The sequence below is a fragment of the Ctenocephalides felis genome, unplaced genomic scaffold (assembly GCF_003426905.1).
Source record: "Ctenocephalides felis isolate EL2017-DRISC unplaced genomic scaffold, ASM342690v1 CF-g0.4_SCAFFOLD_03572, whole genome shotgun sequence".
Classification (NCBI taxonomy): Eukaryota; Metazoa; Arthropoda; class Insecta; order Siphonaptera; family Pulicidae; genus Ctenocephalides; species Ctenocephalides felis.
The window spans coordinates 22,890,808-22,897,615 of NW_020539726.1; the positions used below are offsets into that span (position 1 = coordinate 22,890,808).

At 27.8% G+C, this 6,808-nt stretch overlaps 2 non-coding genes across 2 annotated transcripts; one reads left to right on the forward strand and one right to left on the reverse strand.

Moving 5' to 3' along the window:
- Window positions 1-5,328: 5,328 nt before the first annotated feature.
- On the reverse strand, window positions 5,329-5,400 carry Trnah-gug. Its single transcript has one exon. It is a non-coding gene; the product is annotated as a tRNA-His (tRNA).
- A 347-nt stretch (window positions 5,401-5,747) lies between these two features.
- On the forward strand, window positions 5,748-5,819 carry Trnah-gug. Its single transcript has one exon. It is a non-coding gene; the product is annotated as a tRNA-His (tRNA).
- The last annotated feature ends 989 nt before the right edge of the window (window positions 5,820-6,808 follow it).

Consider the following 6,808-nt stretch of genomic DNA (forward strand, 5'->3'; position numbering starts at 1 on the left):
AAGTTTTTTTTGTGTACTATTAGAATGAAACATGAAAAATAGTAAAATATCGTACTGTAATTGGTATCTATTAATTAATTAATTATCTTACAATGCAAAGCAACTCACTTTGAAGTAGGAATAGTACAAGTAATTTTAAGACCTATAATATAAAATTTTATTTGTCGAGGCACTAAGTACTATCCCTATATTTCAAACTATAGCAATCAACAACCATTGACTTTTTATAATATCATTGCTTGACGAACGAATTTAGGGGCTCTCGCCAGGACATGGCCGCCGTGGCTTCGCCCCAGAGCGGCGGATTTTCACCGCAGGGGGGGCCGAGCGCAGGCGCCGGCGATCATTCCGTTACACTCATGCAAGATCCTGATGTGTGGCGTCCCACATAAATACATAATTTAACACTAAGGAGAATAATCGCGTTTTTTGGTACACGAACACTAAATTAATAGTATACGTTAAATGTCTGTTTCAAAGTGACCAACAGTACTATTTAATAGAGTAATGATATTCATTGAAAATGAAAAGATGTGATGCCCAATAAACGAATTTGATTTGAAAAAAATATTTTTTAGAATTTTAATTAAAAAACAGATATTAATTTTAATGAAAGTATCGTAAATGAAACCATTGTTTGGTTTATTCTATCAGTCTGGCCTGAAAATATTTAATATTTATTGCTGGAAATATCTAACATGACTTCGATTTTCATCAGTACTACATTTAATGTTTTATATTCTCATTATAATAAGAATCAATCCAAATATAATAAATGAAACAGCATAATTGTTGTTTTTCATTATTTTATTTCATGCCTAACTATTTTATTTTTTTCTGAATAAGTTATTTTATTTGTAATGATTCTTTACTGCTGGAACTGCAATCAAGAAGATTGCAAAGGATTGATTAATTATTAATTACTGTAACTAATTTGAAATAAGTAAATTACTAATACAAGAAATTGTTGGTCACTTTTATAACTAATTCTTTTTAACAAGCATGTGTTAATAATAGCATGAAATTATCTTACTCTTATAATAAACAAAAATTTAAATCAAGATTAATTTTGTACAATAATTATTGTGATAGACTTTTTTTCATACACATCACTTATTGCATGTTTAAATTGATAACAATCATTGGTCCCGGACACCGACTTGCATGAATTTATCTAATTCGATTTGTTTCTGTCTGCTTACACAATAAGGAAGTAATTAATATATTTTAAATATAATGAGTTACATCCACGAGCATTTTCATAGTAGCTTGTACGTGTTAAATTATTATTCTTCTCTTTTTAAAGCAACTGTATGTATTAGCTTTATTTATGTGATTGTAATATTAATATAATATTCTGTTAGCACTGGCCTCGATCAAGTGTATACGTATAATATTATTTATTATCACTTTTATCTTTATTCTTTTTATTAAAGATACTGACAGTCATTGTGTAATTAATTTTTACAAGTTATATTAATATGTGTTAGTGATAATATAATATTCAAAACCACTGAAGAACGTAGAATTTTACGTCGAACAGGGTTATGTTTTGAAAAATCTTTACTGATCACTTGATGTTACGCCCTCCATCATCATAATATAATTATATTCCAATTATTATATGATTTATTTACTATATTTTATATCCATTTGTAGTTATATTTAGATACCCTGAATGTAAAAAATTAAGACAATTTGTTTTGGAAATACAGTCACACATAATTGTTTGGTGAAGGTATTCTCCCAAACTTGGCACTCCGTGTAACACACAATTTTTTGTACGGTTTGAGCTAATCATTTTTTGTTATATTTTTCAGAGCATCCGCAGAAGAAATGCGTACTGCAGCAAATAATTTATCACAACCTCCGCAAACAAAAGACATTTCAAGTAACATGAGATCAAATCTTGTTGATAATGCGCAACCTGTTGCATTTACAGGAATGCCTATTGACAGTAATGTTTAGTTATAATTAGATTACCAATTGATTTAACATAACTTAAAAATGATATCGCAACGTTTAACCTTTAATAATGATATCATACTTTAGATATTTAAAATTATTTAATCAGATATGTGGGTTAAAGAAATTTATTAATAGTCTAATAGCCAAAAAATTGAAGGTGTATTATTATTGGCCCTTGTTATCATGTTTTGAAGCTAATGGAAGATTATAGTTTTGTAGCTTCGTTATTTTAAAAAAAGTTAGGGCCAATAATTGGAAAATTTTTAACAAAATTTATAGATTATATTTAAAGCATTGTTGCAATCGTTTTACTTTTCTGTGTTAAAGATATAAATTTAAAGACGTTTGTTAAAAGACTTTAAACTTATTTGTTAATATATTTTAATTAATTTGATCTCATGCGCAGAGAGTGCCACATTTTTATACCAACTTCCAATGAAAATGGCACAAAAAATATGTATATAAACTTATGTCTTGAATGAATGAAACTAAAACGTTAGTGTCGCATTATTTCCAATTGACATGAAATCAAATGCATTTATCATAAAAATACAATTAAGAATAAAAATATCTAATTGTTCTTGTAATTGATTATAATATTTTTACTAATAATCAAAGGCAATTAGAAAATCAAAGACATCAAAGTTTTTAATGTGTATAAATATAACGATTTTAACTTGAAATACATAAGGATGCAGCTTGGTAACACTTTTAAATGACTGAACAATGACTGATAATTTATTTAAAACATGATTGTTATTCAATTTAACGAGTGTTACTAAAGTAGTCGGAGAGATTATTAGCCAACACTTTGTAGATATTCTAAAATAGTTTACAAGTAGTAAAGTCAATGTTAGTTCATTTAGATGAAGAATCGTATTTGAATGTGCAAAAATAATGTATTGTTTGTAGTATCTTCTCTCAATTCCCAAATATTCAAAACATTTTCATATTTGAAAAATATTATTTTAGAATTGTAAGCTTCTTCATCATGAAAGGCAATGTGTAACATGTGGTTTTATTGTGATTTTTATTGTTAATTTAGGGTTTAAATATATTCAATATATATTAAGTTTTTAAACATTCCATACGAACATAATTACATAAATAATAAGAGTTCATGAAAATTGAATTATACATATCGTATCACAAGTTTCAGCAAGTATCTTAAAATTAATCTGATTATTTCATCATATCTTATATGAAAAAATTATGTTTTAAAATGAGTATTTTAAAGTATCCTATTGGTATGTAATTTTGTTAGGCGCAATTGTAAGTTTAATCAAAAACAAGATTGGAAAAACAATGCTCAATTCATATTAATCATTATTATTCTGTAAACATATGTTATTTAAAATATAAAATTGTACATAGAGAACACATTGCATGTTTAATTTTTATTTGACTCAGTAATATATGTTTTTAATTTGAAAATAATATTATTTAATAACTAATATTTATTAGTTGCAATTAAATCTAGCATGTATATGACGGATTAAAAAAAGTCTTCAACTTACTATTATAAATCATTACTATCACTAATTTATTTATTCATACAGCCAGGTCAGATCAAATTTTACTTATTGTTAGTATTTAATTATATTCATTAGCAGATTAAAATTTAATTATTTAAACACAAAATTTACAAAAATACGAAATATAACTGCCTAACAAAAATCACTAGCCAATAAATTTTATGAGAAATTTTCTTCTTTTAGTTTTTTTCTGTTTATTTCAGTTACTTCAAGAAATTAGGAGCTTCCAATGATATAGCCGAAGCTAAATTCCAATAAAACTTGTATATATGTTCTAGGATTGTATAATTTTTTGTTTGAATAATTGTGAATTAATATTGCATGAGCGCAACTAGAAACTAGATTCCATAAATCATAGTCAAATGTGTAAATGTATATTTTATCGCCAATATAAGTACATATGTATATATTATAAAAGCAATAGCTTTTTTATTTAAAACTTAGATCAGTTATAATTTCCTTATACTTTAGGAAGTTATAATTTCCTGCATTATTGATTGAATTTTTATAAACTCAATCATATAAATGTAAATCAGAACGCTGACAAATATCTGACTCCGAATGGTACTACAAATACAAATTTATTGTAGATTATATAAGTAAAAAAATTAAATCACAAAATATCAGACAGATTCTCGCGATAAAACGAAATATTCTCTAAAAATGCATAGATTTCTAATTGATATATGTGTTGATCAGTTTTCTACTACTACCCTGTTTCATAATAATTTAAAATTCAACATACATCCTTTCGATCTCTTTAGAAACTAGTGGTGCATGGCATCGTGCCTCAAGGCAAATTGCTGGATCTTCCCGTACCGTAAAGAAATGTTCGAGGAATATTAAATGCTTTCAAACAGATCATTTTAAATACTGTGTAATGTATAATGTTTATAGAAAAGTAAATAAAAAATCTTAATCAATCAGTTTTAAAATGATTGTCATTGTCTAGTATTTAAAAGAATTATATAAACTGAATTGCAAAGTAAAAATTATTTATGTAAAATATATAAGTGAGCTTTAAAACTTTAGCAAGAATTAAAATTAAAATCTGAATTATTTTCGATATACAAAAAATAATAATAATTGTTTTGCCAACACAAGCAGAAAGTTTTTTGAATCATTCAAATCGGATGCTTAGTACTCTCAAAAACTGCCATTTTTTGTACATTTAGCTCCGTATCTTCGAAACGGCTGAGCCTGCATTTACTAAAAACAAATCACCACTTTTCCCTATCATTATGAAATGAATGTTTTTTAGATCATTCAAATCGGATGCTCCGTTCTCTCAAAAACTCAATTTGTATTTTATGCGCTCTTTGCTCCCCGTTTCCGTAACTGCTAGACCTGCCTTTGCCAAAAACTAATCAATAGGAATCGAATGTTTTTTTAAGCATTCAAATCGGTTGATCCGTGCGCCCGAAAACGTGGACGAAAAAATGCGGACATACAAAACACACACACACACATCACAAATCCATTTTTTCTGAGGTATGATTTTTTTTTTATTTATTTTTCATAGCAAACTATAAGTACATTTAGCTATATATTGTTACAGGTGTATATATTATTTGACTGCGTAAAAACGTGAATACATGGAAAAATTTTCATTTCCAATTTTCTGCCCATTACTATATAACTACCCTACGGAAAGTTAATAAAATTGCAGTTATTATTATAGAAAAATGCGACAAGACCGTATTTTATATTGAGTATATCATTTTTACGTATTTCTTCCAGTGATAGTGTAGTTGATTAAATCCTGGTTACGTTGATTAAATCCTGGTTATTTGTAATAACTATTTAACTAAAAATAGACGCTCCTTGCCGTGACCAGGATTCGAACCTGGGTTACCACGGCCACAACGTGGGGTCCTAACCACTAGACGATCACGGCTATCGAGCTATACGAATGCTCTAGATTAAAAAGAAAGTTTTGAATTGATAGAATTTCTGCAACTATTGGTCATATAAATTGATTAAAGCATTCAGGCGCTATAGTGCTACAATACAAAATTACCGTTACGTATTTATGGTTTCTGTATTCAGGGCATATTTATGGAACGTGTAACAGGTTGTGATTGTGAATAAAAAAAACTTTGACTGTTCTTGTCTTTACATATTTCAGCTTTTTAGCGCCTGAATTCTATACTCAATATATAAAAGTAGTGAATGTAAAAATTCTATCAATTTAGTACTTTCTTTCTGGTCTAGACTAGAGCAACGGATTTGTATAGTTCGATAGCCGTGATCGTCTAGTGGTTAGGACCCCACGTTGTGGCCGTGGTAACCCAGGTTCGAATCCTGGTCACGGCAAAAAGCAACTATTTTTACTTAAATAGATATTAAAAATAACCAGCATTTATTAGAACTTAATGGGCTACTAGATGTATTTTAATTATTTATCATGAGGAATTTTGAATTTTTTGTTAAGCATTTAAAACACTCATCAGACTCAAATTACGCTGATCAATGTTCTTAAAGCAATCGCAAAGCTCATTTTCCAACTGATCTTTCAAAATAAGTGCCAGATTTCTAAGGGCTCGTTAATACCTATTTTTCAATAGGTTGTAAACTTAACATTTCCTACTATTCTATTTCAGTCTTGCGATTTTAACAATTCTTGAATGTTACTTAATTCTATCTGTTCAAATCTATTCTAAAAATCTCCATCCCCATCCTTAGGTTCGAACGAAAGCTTTTTTATTTATCTTTCAAAGGTTTTTGAACATTTTTGAAAATACCTTAGAAAAAATTGATGTATGTGTGTTCGTGTGTATATCTATATTTTTCGAGGGTTCTTTATCAGTAACTTGCAACTAAATACAACATGTTATTTTAATGTATGAAAGTCAAAATCATGCATTCTACTCTATCGGATAAGCCTGTGGCTTATTTAATGAAAAGCTTTTCGCATTGTGCTGCAAAATGTTAGATATGCTTTCTGGTATTTATTCGTTATATCCCACCAGATATAGGGATGGAAGACAGTTGAAATAATTTCGATAAGAATAACTATTTCTATCTAAACCGATACAATAATGAACAACATTTTCATTAATTATTATAGAAAGGCTATTCCTTAAATTTTAAAATTAAGTAAACAAAACTAACCAAATCATAAAGTGTTGAATTTTGTTTTTTCGAAGATTTTTATTAATTTTTTTATGGTGAATTCGAAAAAACGATACTAATTTTTGCAAACATTGACGAATTTTTAAAACTAAACGAAAGTCGACTTGTCGTAGAGGCGTAATATTTTAGTATGATCTATAATAATATTTTAGTATGATCTATAAGACTAT